Consider the following 16,113-nt stretch of genomic DNA (forward strand, 5'->3'; position numbering starts at 1 on the left):
CTAGAGACTGGCTCCCAGCCACGACATTGCCTCTCAAAATGGGCCTATGTCAAGCCAGGGTACCCCTTCCCGTATTATGCAAACTAAGTTGGGTGTACCCAAGCTAACATGGCTGGCATTTAGGATTTATATCCAGATGACTAGCTTTTCAATCCTTTTTTTATTATGAATAGCCTAGACCCATGTGAAGAACAATGTTTGTGTCTTTACTTACATAAAACTCATTTGGGAAAGTCTATAAATTCACATGTATTAAAACCTAAGAAAAGCTGTGGACTCCATACCTGGCATGCTCACAGTCTACTCAAGAAGAAAGAAGAGTAAACAATGATTTATAGGAAAACAAAACAAAACAAAAACAAAAAACCGCAGAAGCCTAAAGTTCAGAGGCAACAACAGAAGTGAACCTATGAGATGCCAAGAAGAACAATGGAGGAGGACCATCTGATGTGGGCATTGAAGGGTGAATACAAGTTCACCAGGAGAATAAGGAAACATGGTGCACAACAGTACTTCAGAATAGAGTTCCAGTCTCCTCTGAGGATGGTGCATTACCTGGAGGCACACACAGAGGGCCCCATTGTTAACAACAACAACCAAAAATAATGCTTGTTCACAGAGATCCAAGACCTTCCCTAATAGGCTTGGAGCCCTGGGCTGCCTCAACAACTGTAAAACTTGAGTTCATCCAAGTAAAGGGCATCCGCTTTGCCAGGCTCCAGTGGCCTTGGACCACAGTGAAGGCGCCTGGCTTGCCTGTGACTCCAGGACTGACTTCTCTTCACTGTCCATGCCAGGTTGGCTCCCTCGAACCCTGGTAGTGACCAGTCCCCACTCTCTATGGTCAAACCTCCCAGAACTTCCCCTTTGAAGCTCTGGTCCCAACTTTAGTTGTGGCAGGTGACAAATGTTTGGGCCCTTTTGGTATGGGAAAACAATTGTCAGTGCTTCTTTTTCCCCTTCTTTGCTGCACTCAACAGCAAACCCTTTCTTTCCTCTTCTGGGAAAATGTGAAGACCAAGCAACTCTCTGTGTCCTCCAGGAAAAAGGAATTTGTTTTTGGTTGAGTGGGGCTCTGAGTCTAATGTGCTGTCAGTTATCTATTTTGAAAGAACCAGGGGAAAAGAGAGAGTACTGTAGAGCCAGAAGGAAGGATGTGCTCCTGAAAGATATAAGTGAGAGAGCAAGGGCCAGGCGCCGTGGCTCATGCCTGTAATCCCAGTACTTTGGGAGGCTGAGGCGGGTGAATCACCTGAGGTCAGGAGGTCGAGACCAGTCTGGAGAAGATGGTGAAACCCCATCTCTACTAAAAATACAAAAATTAGCTGGGCATGTTGGCATGTCCCTGTAATCCCAGCTACTTGGGAGGCTGAGGCAGGAGAATTGCTTGGACCCTAACCTAACCCTGTGACCCCAATCTTCAAGTTCCAATCTGAGCTTACCAGCTGTGTGACTCTGAGGTTGGCCTGCTTCATCCCTCCAAGAAGAAGGTGGGTCCTTGCGGGTGGATGTGTGAGTGCAGCATGGTGGCTCTGTGAGTTTGTCATGAACTTCTTATAGTGTCCTTCTTCCTATGTCTTAGTAGCAGGAAAGTGATGGATGGAAGGAAGTGCTCTTGGGGGAGATAAAAGGCAGCTAAGGCTGTGCTGACTGCATTAGACATTAAGGTTTAGAGATGTGAGACATGAATTCCCCAAAGATGATGCTGCCAGTCCAGCATGGTCTTTCTAGCTCAGCAAATTGCTGCCTTTTGTCTTGGTCCTGCCAGAACTACCATGCCCTCCGTATATTGCCTCTTAACATGCTTGGTTAAATCTTAATGGCTTCTTGCCTACCTCAATCCAACTTGCTGCACTGTGGGTCTTTCTGAGTCTTTGCTGACCCTCCCTGCTGCAGCCTCACCAAAGAGAGGGAAGGCACAACCACTGTTGTTTCTTCCATTCTCCATGGTGCTTGGTAGCACACAGGCATGAGAAAACACTTTCAGTGACTGGGCAGAAAAAGAAGAAAGAAGGACGATGATGAGAGAACTTGTTCACCAACAGGAGATGAGCTTGTCTGGGAACATCAGCCTCTAGAGATGGACCAGGATTTGTAAACCAATAATAGAGACCACATGAGTTGGTTTAGCACTTCAGTGTCAAACAGCTAAGCCTAATGAACATCAAACTTCCTTGTTTCCATAGTTTAAAATGCCAAGTGTATCAAAGGATTGCCAGTAACAAGAAGTCAAAGGAACAAGCCAACACTAATAAGGAACCAAGCTCTTAAGGTGCAAAAGGCAGTAAGGGGTGTGAAGCCTCAAGGCCTGTGAAATGGTAGAGAACAATGTAAGAGAGCAAAGGAAGCTGGAGGCTCAACTTTCTGTTTTTATGGTTTTGATCAAAGTTAACCCAATCTCACCCTGCTCGTACTGGGTTGATGAGTGCCGATGGCTCTGTTACACAGTACTGCACCCCACTATAGAGCAAAGCCAGTAAAGGGTGAAACCGGAAGCTTGGGATTAGACTTAGTAGCTAATGGCAATAGTGGGCCACCTTGAGGATGAAGAGGACGGTGCAGAGCCACTACCAGGAGAGGGGTTTGTTCAAGTTTTCTATTCATATTACTATCTGTATCCCATGCTCTTCCTCAATCTTGTTCCATACCCCAAGCCCCCATTTTTTGGCCTGCTATTTGGAGATAGGAGTGTACTCTGTCACCAGTGACACATGAGGCTAGTTACCCAATCATCACCTTCCAGTGAGCTGGTCAGAAGAAAGATTTCGATATCTATGCATTCAATATAAACAGCTTCCCATCCTGTGCATCAAAAAGTAGGGTAGAGCCTCTTTGTCACTTCTGAAACAAAGCCTCTCTCTGCCGTTGTCTCAACAATCCGTTGGGTGTCTTCTTAGAGAAAAATAGACTCTAGTTCCCACGTTTTTCATGGTCCCACTATGCGGCAAGATAAATAAGAATTTATACACTTTTACTTATACATCCAGTAAATATTTATATTGTTTTTTTTCCATAAAAGCACATGAAGCATTATAAAAGAGGTTTCTACTCTTAGGGCTGAATAAAGCCATCACTTGGAGTGAAGAATTAATCTATCAAGTGAGGCAAAGAGGGATGTGTATCCTGATTCCTGAGCCACAATTCCCTGTCTTGAATTGTACCTGGATTTATTCTTGGCTGGATGGAGGTGTTCCTGAATACACACACAAGTACATGCATGCACACAATGTCATGAACACGCTTCGTTTTTAATCTGCTCTTTGACTTCTCACAGATATTTTATTAGTTCATTCTGTCTTCCATTCTGTTAGACTGTTATTCCACACTGACAAACATTTTAATTTTGCCTGTGTTGTTGGTGCAATACGTTGGTATCTGACTTAAGCTGAATATGGTGGACAGGGCAAAACTACCTTGGAAATGAAATTGTATTTGAAAACCCACATACAAGGGTCAGTGAGAATATTCATAAATTGAATAATACTTATAAGTATTATTAATTTAAAAAATTTTAAAAATTAAGAAATCAACCATGTTTAGACAGGTTGGCTAGTTTTGTTAGTGCTGGGTGGAACACGCATTAGAAATGCATTTTTTTTTCATCACAGTGCATTTATTAAGGCATATTGTGTATCAAGCATTGTTATCAAGCATTGTGCTAAGTGCTTTATAATATTTCATTTAATCCTGCAATAGCCTCATGGGCAAGATTCTATTACTAGTCCCAATTTAGCCTCCATAGCACAGATGAAGTAACTGAAGTTAAGAAGATAAGCAACTTTCTGAAGGTCACACAACTAGAAAACTGCTGGGACTAGAAATCAAACCTAATGTCTCTACCCCTGCTCTCTGTGTTTGTAACCACTACCCTATATTGTCCACACAATTATTTGAATGCCACATAGCTTAGATTCACTGTGGCACAGCATGGAATTATTGCTTCCAGAGATTTTCCTCCATGCATCTTTAAAAAATTTATTTATTTTTGTGATCTTTGTGAATCTGTCTCTCATCATTTGTAAGTTCCATAAGGAAAGGATTAAGATTCTCAAATGTCAGCAATTATCATAGCCTAGTATTTTTCTCATGGCTAGTACTTAATAAATGTGGGTTGGTGGGATGCCAAGTGCATAACCTCCCGAGCCAAACAGATGTGCATTTGAATCTGAGTTTGCTGTGTGCTAAAGCTGTGGCCTTGGGCATCAGTGTCCTATTCTGAGAAGGGAACACAATGACAACTGTCTTACAGTCATTGAAAAGCTTAAGTGAGACAAAATACTTAGCACAGTGCCAGGTTCATAGGAGGCCCTCAGTATACAACAGTGTATTAGTCTGCTGTGGCTGCCATAACAAAATACTACAAACTGGGTGGCCTAGACAACAGAAATTTATTTACCCACAGTTCTGGAGGCTGAACATGCAAAAGCAAGGTATTGGGCAGGTTTGGTTTGTGGAGGCCTCTCTCCTTGGCTTGTGGACGACTGCCTTCTCACTGTGTGCTCACACAGCCTTCTCTCTGTACCTGTGCACCTCTGGTGTCTTTTCCTCTTCTCATAGGACACCAGTCATTGGATTAGGGATCAACCATATGACCTCATTTAGCCTTAATGACCTCTTTAAAACCCCTATCTCCAAATACAGCCACATTTTAAGGTACTAGGGATTAGGGTTTCAACATATGAATTTGGGAGTGAAGAAGACACAATTTAGTCCATAACAGATAGTTATCATTATTGCAAATGCACTGAGTTCTAAATATCTAGAAATTCAAAATAAATATTCCATGTCAGACCCAAGAATGGTGGTTCCTTTAAAGTGTCCCAATTACAATTCTAGTTCTTCCTCTCCTTCGTGCCTTAGAGAAGGCAATCAAGAAAGGCTTTTTCTCTTTAGGGAACTGCACCATATTCACTCTTGGAAAGAAATCTATTCAATATGGGAGTATCCAAGATACACTGGAGGGAAACATGATACATCAAGTCCAAGTTAAAGATAAGAGGTGGGTGTGATGGCTCATGCCTGTAATCCCAACACTTTGGAAGGCCAAGGCAGGAGGATCACTTGAAGCTAGGAGTTGGAGACCAGCCTGGGCAAGATCTTGTCTCTACAGAAAAAAAAATTAGCCAGGCACAATGGTCCACACCTGCAGTCTGAGCTACTTGGGAGGCTGAGGTTGGAGGACTGATTGAGCCCAGGAGTTCAGGACTGCAGTGAGCTAGGATCACAACACTGCACTGCAGCTGCCTGGGTGAAAGAGTGAGACACTGTCTCTTTAAAAAAAAAAGATAAGGATCAGGGAGCTGTAACCTTGTCAAATGTGATTATCAGGCTGCTCTTTCTGCCAGGGAAAAAAGACCCTCTTGTGGAGAGCTGGCATGGAGTGCTTCTCCAGTCTAACAATCTTGTTGAGTGCACCCTCCCTTACCATGCCTAGGTTCCTATCATTGTACTCCCTGTATTTAGAAAATTATGTATGACTATCCTGTTGAGAAAAGGCCCAGGAAAGATTTCCCCTTCTCAGGGAGCCCTAGTGACAATCCCAGTTTGCTTCACCTTGCCTAGCTGGACAGAACCCCTGGCCTGCAGCTCTGATCTTCTCTACTGCCCCTGACAAAGTTCTTCCTGGTGCCTCTAAGCACAGGCAATGCCTCTCACTTCGATCTCCCCTTACCTTTTGTCCTTTTCTCTCCTACAGCAATTACCATAGACTGCTCTCCATTGAAGCTGCTGTGCAGTCATCCACTCATCCAGTTCATTAGACAAATACTTAGGGCTTGCTATGTGTCAGGTACATTGCCAGGTGCTGCACAGGTATCTATGCATCCCACGAGACAGGGACTCTCTGAAGGGCAGAACAGAACAGAAACTCTGCCTGCCTCATTTTTGTACCAGATAGGAAGTCCACCCCTTGGCAGCCTGCCCCTAAATGTTAGCTAAATTCAGTGGAAAGATGTGAAAGGATCCTCAGGAGGAAGAGGGGGTTAGGAAAGTAAAAGGAGGCAACGTCTTGAGGACTGAAGAAAAGTTCCACTTCCAAAGGTCAGTAGAGGTAATGGAGGTTCCGACTCTTAATCCCCCTTCTGAGAAGGGAGGCCCCAGCTAAGAGGCAGGGTGGCAGAGCCAGCAAGAGGAAAGTGTTAGGGATCAGTCCCAGAGCACAAGCGAAACAATCAGGCAATTAAGTATCAGCTGCTCTTCCTACTCTGATGCTTCTGGAATTCGTGGGTAATGTGTTTCTGAATTTGCCTCCTACTTCTGCATAAACAACAGCATGATTTAATGATGTGGAGAGTCATTTGATAAAGTGGTTGATAATGAATTTTCTTTAGCTCTCTTTTGGGACAAGGAAAGGGATAAAATCAAAGCTTAATACAGATGCTTATTACAGAAACCATGGGTGAAACTCAAGTTTTCAATAACTGTACTTATTTTCTTTCATAGTTTCTGATAATTAGGATCACTAATGGTTAGCACCACAGAAGGGTTAAATGTGCAAATACTGCTCTCTTGCTTTCAGCTGTGAAAGAAAAGAGATAAGAACAAGGACATATGAAGTGGGCATGAAACTGAAAGGAAGGGAATCAGCATTTTTCTAGTGGCTACCACCTGCAGCTAATTTCTTGTTGAATCCACACCCTTACAAGGCTTAGAAGTTAACTAACTTACTGGTAAGAAACTGCAATAAGTTATGACTATGTTAGAAACTTAAAGGGAAAAGGTGGAGAGTGGGGTAGAGTAAGAATTTGGACAGTTTTACAATTCAAACACCCAGAAATTGGGAAGGGGTGATTGAATAGGGCTATGCCTGAAATTCAAGTTGGAACTGAGAGAATGTGTGAGCAGAAGACCCTAAAATCTCTGCCAGCCTTGGCTGGGTGAGCTAACTTTCACTTTTTATGTATCTGTGTCACTCAGGAAGAAAGATAAGCTAACTACCACCTGGTATATTTCCTCCCCTCCCTTCATCTCCTCCTCTGCCCCTGCCCAGCAGTGAAGCTAAGCAAGAAAGGAATAGTAAGGCTGGAGACTTAAAAGTTAAAACCAAATGGGGAATCCAGTTCAGGAAACAGAGGGGAGGAGGAAACTTTGAAGCTATAAAACAGAAAAAGCTGGGGGTACTGGGGGAAGGGAATAAAGGAATGTGTGCAAGAGAAAGAGTTATTTAGTTGGGGGTAGGAGGATGCGAAACATGCTCTAGCAACCTTGCAAGATGCCCCTGAAGTCTGTGATAATCTGCTTAGGGGCAAGTGTGGCAACCAGTTGGACCTCTCTGATTGTTTCATGACTTTTTTTGACTATACAATTTTAGAGAGATCAGCATGAACCTAAAGTATGTTCAAACTTCCTTTGGATCCCTTTGTGCATGTTTTCTCTGTGGAGAGCAGGAGGAGAAAGGATATCTCCCATCTTCCTGAATCACTGAGTACTGATATACCACCAGCCATGAGGCGTAGGGGGCCATGGTCCAGTTCACCTTATTCAATCACTGTCTATCTAGTGCTTTTCCTTACTGGGCCTCTTTAATGGGGACAATTTCCAAAAGAGCTTTCCTGCTCAATGGCTGCGATGAATGGTATTATTTCCAGTATCCACGTTTTTACATGTGAGAGGATTCTACATGTGCATGCATTGCCATGTGACTCAGGCCTCCCACGGAATGACGAGATGATATTTACCTGTCCAATGACTTCAAGCTTGGCTATGACTTGCTCTGGCCAATAGAATGTAAGTGGGTCGATATATGCTCTCTCACATGCACACACAGAGACCATAGGGTTTACCATACAGTTTTGCCAGCTCTCTTGTTTTATTCCCTCTACCATGAGAATGGCATGTTTCAGATGGGTCTTCTCCTTCAGCCTGAATCCTGGATAAAGGAGCAACAGAGCCAGAGCCAACCCATGGCTGACATGTAGTGAGAGCTAGAAACAAACCTTTGCAGTGCTTCTTTCCGCAACATAACCTAGCAAAAGTTACTATCATGACAATTTTCTCTGCATGCCCTTCTTATTGTACATTGCCCCAGCATGTTTAAATCCAGTGTCTATAATAGAGGATATTCATTCCTGTTCACAAATACCTTTCCTTCTTATCCCAAGCTATAGAAGACCATGTCACAAAAAATAATTGCATGAAAGAGAGAGAAACTGGTATACTGAGAAAGAAGGAGAAACTGAGTATATCTTAGGTCTTTGGGAGAGTTACCATTTTGAATATAAAATCACAGTGGCCAGAACTCTTACCAGGGCATATACTGCTCCAACCACATCTAAAATGGGCTCCTAGGCAGAAGCATCAGCTTCCACCCTAAATCAGTGGCTTTGCTAATCAGCTCTGTTTCAGATTCACCTAGAAACTGCATTAACCCAGATTCCCAGGCCCCACTTTGAGGGTCTGATTCAGTGATTCTGATTCAGGACCTAGAATTCTTATTTCTTAAACATTCCCCAGGTGATGCCAGTGAGATGCTAGAGTGGGAATCCAGGACCAGCTCCATTTTACTAGCAGGCTTGCCTGGCCTTGAGAATGCCAGCAAAGCCCAGGCCCTGAAGGGTTCTGTCTGAGGCTGGTAAGAGATGCTGGTCTCTCTGGGCCAGATGAGAGCCCAGGCCCAGTGCTGGAGAGCCCTGGGAATTCTAGGAACACCCCGCACCCAGTGGTCTTTCTTGGCAGGAGGACAGCAGTAGCATACCTGAGTGCATCTGTTCTCCTAGCCCTCTTGTATATCTTCACCACCACAGCTTATCAGGCAGGCTGAGTCCTCCTCCATACCTGAGAGGTGGGGATGGCATCAGCTGTGGCCGCCAGCTGAGGAGACCAGGAAACCCAAGAGGTCTTCTGCTGAAGTCTCCATAGAGGTTGACAACCACCTGCCTGTAAACTCACTGCTTACCTGTGGGGCCTCAGTGCCTTTCAATAGTCCTTGGACTGTTGCCGTTGAAGTCACCAAGGAGTCTGACCTGAGCCTCAATGCACAAAGGAAAATAATAATGCATAGGAAGAACCCAGTCACCAGAGAGAAAAAGAGCTGCTGGGGGAGACAGAAGACAATTTGCATATCATCATAATCATCATCATCTAAGGGTTACAGAAGGAAAAATGGGACTAGAAATTAGACTTCTAAAAAAAATTTAGTAGGTAAATTGAAAAAGATGGTTCTTGTTGAGATCTGAAGTAGTGAGTTGAAAGATTAAGTGGAAGAAACATAGTGAAGCATAAAAAATACGTACAAATTTGGAAATCTGGAGGGAAGAGACAAAATACTTGGAGGATAGCTCCAGGAGGAAAATGAACAAACACCAGAAATCCCAAAAGAAAAAAAAAGGAACCTATTAAGGAAATGAAATAATTAAACAAACAAATATAAACCATTTCCCTAAACCAAGGAAAGATCAGAGTCTGCAGAAACAATGAAAATGACCGATACTCAGGCACATTCTGATAAAATTCCTGACATTTAAGGTAGAAGGAAAAAGAATCCTACAAGCTGCCAAACAGAAACAATGCGTAACTTTAAAAGGAAAAAGAAGCAGTCTGGTATTTGATCTCTCAAGGCAAACTTGGAAGCTAAAAGATAAAATCTATGGACATATGAAACAAAAGAATTGCAATCCTAGATTTCTATGCTCAACAAAGACAGGCTTCACTTGCCAGTGTGAAAGAGATTTGTGGCGGGGTAAGGCAGAGCTTCTAACTAACAAGTAAGCCTGAACAGAGACTCTGAGGGTGAGAGGTGAAGAGGAAAGGAAAAAGGTGATGAGAATGAAACTTGCAATTTGGGGAGCTAAACCTAAATGGGAGGTAATAAAAGATGGACTGGGATTATCTAACATTAGCATCAAATAAGGATTACTGAATTAATATAGATATTGACCACCAGGGGAAACTGAGAACTATCTGGAAGTATTAAACAATGACAGAAAAACTGAGGATGGGGGCAAGCTATGAAGTAGGCAGCCACAGGGGAGGAGAAAAGAAGGAAAAGAAAGCATTCCATAATGTTAGTTGGATGGAGGCCAGAAGTAGAATGTTCTAAAGCTTTATTGTGGTGGTGCAAGAGCCCTGGGGAAACACTGACCTGCTGTCTTTGTATAACAGTACTCCGAGGGTAGGAGCCTCACTAGCAGAGGAGAAAGTAGAGAACAGTTTGAAAACCGTCAATGATTTTATCAGGGACCTCCTTCATTGCTCCTGATATATAGCTAGTGTTCCCTCAGCTGTGCCTTACTTTGACAATTTGGCTCCCGTTTCTGAATTCACCCTACCTCTGGGAACCACCCTGTTCCGACGTTGGTGCCCTACTTTGGACTCATTTGTTTTTGGCCCTGAACTCCCAGTGGCCTGGTCTCCAGCCTCTGTGCACCTCAAGGCACCACATTTCACCTCTGCATGGGATGGGTGGCACAGGGAGTTTGCTGTGGAGCATCTGGGCCAAGCCCAAGATGGCTCTGGGTCTCATACTCTTGAAGGAAAGTAAAGAAGTCGATTTTGGTGGTGTTCCAAACTGCAGTCTTGGACTAGCTTAAAACCCTAGAGATGCTGGAATCATCCTTTTCCCCTTTCTCTATTCCTCTTCCACTTCCATCACCACCCAGCATCCAACATCGAAGGTTCCATTTTGAATTCTGGGTTCTCAGGCAACAAATGGCCTGCCTCGTATTGCCTGTAGCATTCAGGGATTTCAGGAAAGCCTTTAGAGACCTTGGTCTCATCCTCGGCTCAGCTCATTAGAAACCAGCAAGAGACTAGTTGTGGTCCTCTGAATATCACTCAGAATGCCTGAAAATGATAGTAGGCCGACCCCTGCTTGTCTAATGCCAGAGAGGTTGAATAACTTGCCCAAGGTGAGAGCACCTGTTGGTGGTGGAGCCAGGATCAGAATCTACCAATTTCCAGTCAAGACTTTCCCTTTCCTCTAGCCCCTGCCAAGTGCTCCTTGCAATCTGAGGCAGAATTTACCAACAGTCAGGATGCCCTGCTCAATCTCTCTCTTAGATCAAACTCTAATTGGTAGCATTGTGTAGACTGTGTCTGGAATATGAGGCATTTCAGATCATAATGGTTATACTTTTATGCCAAGAAAGCACCAGCACATGGAAACACGTTTAATCAATCCAATAAATGATATGATAAATAAAATAATTTATTTAAAACATAATGCTTTTAAAGTTGGAATTACCACTGAGAAGAAATATTTTGCCTCTGTGAGGATGATTTGATTAAACAGAAATTCTAGATGGAGTCAGTCCATTTTTTGGACTCATACAGGAGTCCTGCATGCTAACCCATCAGAGAACAAGAGTAGATGGATTGTAAATTTATCTTCTGAAAATGAATCAAGTCATACTTCTCTCCATTCTGGTGACTCTTGTAAAGACACAGCAGGTGAATAAAGGCCTTTTTCTATCTCATCTATTTGCGTCTTATTAAACACTGAGATCATACAATGCCTCTGCCTCCTAGTAGCAGTATACTGGCAGTTCTTGCAAGAGTCACGAACTACAGGGTGAATGAAAAAAGTTTCTTGCTCTTATCTAGTGTTTTGGGATATAAACTATACGCATGAGACAGCAGTTATTTTTTTATTCTTTTAAAGGTCACAAAGGATAAGTGATTACAATAACATTTCACCCACTGACTCTAGGTTTTTACTAGTAAATCCTGATATTGATTTTAAAAGCTGCAAATCTTTAATTCAAATATTTTTGATCGGACCATAAATCCTGAAAATCAAATCTGTTTCTGAATGAAGGATCTATGAAAATAGATGATGGATTTCATAGGCTGTCAAAGAAAAAATGTTACATTTCATAGTTTGTCATTGAATATGATATAAAACACCTGCAGGTAGGTTATTTATATTGATAAGATTATTATTCTTCAACATTGGAAACTGTTTTCTGGGGAATAAAAATAAAATATAAAAATAGCTTTTGCCACAACTAGAAATTTTGTGCTTTAGAATTAGATAGTGGAAAATAATGTGGATAAATGCCAAAAGCCATTTTCTTTAAGTCAAATGTATCAGCTGTCATTTCTCTTAATTGGTGGAAAAGACATACCATAAGTTTAACAGCAGAGCACACTGCAAAGAGCGTTTACGGACACTGGTTCCAGTCTCAGCTTTGATGCTCACTTGAGCAAGTTACTTTACTTCTCTTAGCTGCAGCAGCTTTCCATCAGGCCAAGACGGCCAACCAAACTCATCTCAGAGAGTTGTTTTGATGATTAAATTAAGATAACACATGCAACCTGGTACATAGTAAGTGCTCAACTAATGATAGCAATAACAGTAATACAAATTATTATCATTATTATTTTCATTATACCGAACTTGAATAATTTCTAAGGCCCTTGGCGTGTAGTATGGTCACTAGTTCAATGTGATTTAGAAATTGCTCATGGTTATATATTACCAACTACAAATGGAATGGAAGAATGACATTGTTGAAAAGGGAATAAATCAGATATTCAGGGAATATGCAGGCTTCTATTACGAAGGGAAGATGCAGGCTCAAAGAGCTCCCTCTCAGATCCTGAGAACTAGAGTTTGGGTTTCATTTACAGCAGTACATAATCTCAGCTGCACATAAGAAAATTTGCCACTTCTGCTCAGTAAAATACAAATCACTGACTACCCATTTTTATTTTAGGCAGTTAGATAGTTAGTACATCATTAATTTCTGCACATACTCAAACTCAATATCACTGTCAGTTCTGTTTTATTTCCACCTCCTTTCAGAGATCCCTGGTTGGAGTTAAAGACTTTCTCTCTGAGTGTCTCTGGGTATACTAACGTGATATGAATCTTTAGGAGCTCCCCTTCTTTGGGGGCAATTTATAACTCAAAACAGCAACAAATTTTCTTTTCAGGGTGGAAATACAATAAAAAAATGAAACAGCTTTGAAATATACATTACTGTAATTAAAGTGACTTATTCTTCGGAAATTCCGGAGGTAAGTCTTTATTGCAACCATTATTTAATGATGAGCATAATAATTAAAGGCTCATTCTCAAAATAGTATTAATGCCAGCATCTGGATGGTCCTGTGGCATTTCAGATTACAGAACATGGCCACTGGTGGATGCCTCAGATCAAGACTCTCTCTGCCTTTTTTTTGATAATGTGTAACCAAGGCCAAGTCCAAGACTAACAGGTGCTCAGATTGGTGTTCCCTAGCACACTGTTACAGAAGTCACCAGCTGATAGGCTTTATAAAAGGTGTGATCAACAAAACTGGCTGAATAAAGTTAATACTCCACCAGTTGAGGCACAGTGCCCCCAAGGGCATAACGTCTCAGAAATTGTACAGTAAAGACACCTGTTTAACTTTATTTAATATAGCATTTTAACAAAATTATTTTAATACCAAAAAACTTCTTGTGGGCATGTGGCACATGTATTAATATTCTGTGGAGCAGTGTTCTATGAGATGCCAGTTTGGGAAACACTAGCTAGACCTGTGTTTTTCATTCCTAGCTCTATTACAGAATCACCTGGGGTTTAAAAAGTATATCAATTCTGGCCCACTGCCCCACTCTTTTAAATGAGTCTGGGGTGACATCCAGGTATTGGTATTATTTTCAAGGCTCCCTTCCCAAGGCAAGTCTAATGTCCCGCCAGAGCTGAGAGCCACTGACAAAGACCTCCCACTTATGTATCCCAATTATCCCCTTTATAGTGAATAAAGTCATAGTGAGTAAGAAAAAAAAAAAAAAATCCAAAGCTCTGATGTGTCTGAGAAAGCAGCTTTCCCTGGGGTCAGATCTGGATCTTGGAGTTTTAGCTGATATGTGGATTTGCCCATTCATGGGCTTACTTCCTATCATGCTTCCTTCTCCTTGGTGGTTGTCATTTTCAGCAGGAAAGGGTAGGCTGCCTGTGCTGCCCAGAACCTTTCCTGAAAACCTACACCTGCCACTATACCAACTTTATGTAAATGACTAATAGTGCTTCCTCACAAAAAATGATGAGATCCTCTGCTGCAGGTAAACTTTCCAAGACTTTCTCTATAATTTATGGAAGCGTTTTTTTCCCATTGAGCTGGCCAGTGCTGGAAGCCCCGTAAGTGTCTGTATCATTAGTGTAGTTTTCCCTGGGAAATGGGAGCTGGGGAAGAAGCCTGGGAAGTAGAGCCTCAGAAAGCTGTGTCTAATGTAGATTTCTAGCTTTAAATTTGTTCCTTGGGTCTGAGATTTTCCAGAGTTTTACCGGAAGAGAAAACCCATTTCTCCTCCTCTTTAAATAAGAAACCAAAATTTACTGATTAAGCAAGACCAGAGAGAAAAACAAGATGACTAAAGAAATGAGATCATCTTATTTAAGAGTACAGGAGAAACTGAAGAGGCACTTAATATTTATTGAGCATCTGTGATGTGCTAGGATAAATACAGGTTTTTGCATATTTTCATCTCATTTAATCCTGACACAACCCCTTGAGATGATTTTTCTGCTCTCACTTTTGTGACTGTGGAAAGGGAGGCCCAAAGGGGTTGCCTACAGTCGGAAGTGAGACAAAGCTGGGATGTGAACCCATGTCTAGTGATGATGATGGCCAAACCAGACCTGGATAAGCCAGTTCTCCACCTCTGCAGCACCCACCATGAGAAAAAGAATGGAAAACTCCAACCTGAGATCAGTGACCTATTGAGAGCTCAGGTTTTTCATCCAGCCTGCATTGTGACTCTCAGTGTATTTCATGTCATCTCCAAAACAGTATCTGAATTTTATAAGCATTTTCTCTTCAATGTTCTACTCTGGGCTTTGAAACAGAAGAAGGGTTAATGCTGTGGGGAAATGCAGCCTGTCCTGCTCCCTGGGTTCTTCTTTCACTGCTCAAAAAATTCATAGGTGTGAGGGTAGACTCCTATAATGGTAACAACATGAGCACTGGATTAGAACTGGATTTAAATCTTATACTGTGATCTACTAATTCTGTGATCTTCAGTGAGTTATTTTACCTCTTTAGGCTTTAGTCTTTTCATCAATTAAATGAGGTAACAATAACATTTGTCTCATAGAGTTGTGAATAAACAAGATTACAACTCAGGTCTCCTGAATTTACTTTCCATTAGATGCATACACCCAAACATGTAAAAGATCTGAATGCTTCACAGCTTTCCAAGGCTTGTTATCTGTGAAGCTCAGGTAGAGTTGCAAGCTTTGGTTTATTTATCAATTCATTTATTCAGTCATCAATGTATTGATTTAGTCATTCAACAAATGTTTTCTTGAGTGCCTACTGTGTATCAGGCATTTTGTTAGTTACCGAAGATAATAGCAATTTTCAAGTAGCTTAGAGTCTGGCTAAGACAAATCTGACTGTATCATTATTTATACTCATTAGAGGTTCACAAGAATGATATTTTCCACTAATTTGTTAATGCGAGTCTGCAGAATTTACATGCATGTAATAGTATTCAATTTAAGTTAATATGTTTGCCCACTGTTGATTATCATAACTGTTAACTATGGTTAATTTCCAATCTGACTAGCTCTCTGGAAAAGCAAAAACACCCTCCCTCTATTTTGCTGCTCTAAACTGGCAAAGAGCAGTTGCCCATGTGAATGGCAGTGAAGGATGTATATTGAGTGAGCTCTTACAGATCAAACTGTTTGCCCTGAATTAGGCTCAAGTCCTCAACCAATGACAAGATATGTATGGGTTCTACATTGAAGCATTTGGAGTTTAACTGTTTGTTGTCATTGAAAGTGAATGCCTTTCCAACATGTAGCCTGACGTGCTGAGAGGCCAGATCCTCAGCTAGGACTGAATGTCAGTAATTTAATAATTTATTTTTTCTTGTCTGTTTTATGGCATGTTCTTTTCAGAGAATTCCCTAGTTACTTTGTTCACATATACATTCCATCAATATTAATTTCTGTGTTACAGTAACAACAAAAGAGTAAAACCAGAAAAAGGAAAGCCTTATGTTTCACTATGAATAGCCCAGGTCCACATGAAGGAGAAATGAGAGCAGAGAGGTGGCATTCCAGCCTGTTACTCAAGGCCCAGGCAACCCTGACTGGTTCCTTGGTTCTCTCCTTTGCTTTTCTCTGAGGAAGAAAAATCAGCTTGAAAAGTCAAGCAGAATGAAGAACTTTTTTTTTT

The 16,113-nt window shown here is 41.7% G+C and overlaps 2 protein-coding genes across 2 annotated transcripts in view; one reads left to right on the forward strand and one right to left on the reverse strand.

Annotated features, from left to right (window-relative positions):
- Positions 1-16,113, forward strand: part of RBM45 (RNA binding motif protein 45) — a 474,379-nt gene that overhangs the window by 120,101 nt on the left and 338,165 nt on the right. The window lies entirely within an intron of this gene.
- PDE11A (phosphodiesterase 11A) overlaps positions 1-16,113 on the reverse strand; it is a 398,839-nt gene that overhangs the window by 102,979 nt on the left and 279,747 nt on the right. The gene's annotated exons all lie outside the window — the stretch shown is intronic.

The sequence above is a fragment of the Cebus imitator genome, unplaced genomic scaffold, assembly GCF_001604975.1.
Source record: "Cebus imitator isolate Cc_AM_T3 unplaced genomic scaffold, Cebus_imitator-1.0 Scaffold78, whole genome shotgun sequence".
In the NCBI taxonomy this organism is placed as follows: Eukaryota; Metazoa; Chordata; class Mammalia; order Primates; family Cebidae; genus Cebus; species Cebus imitator.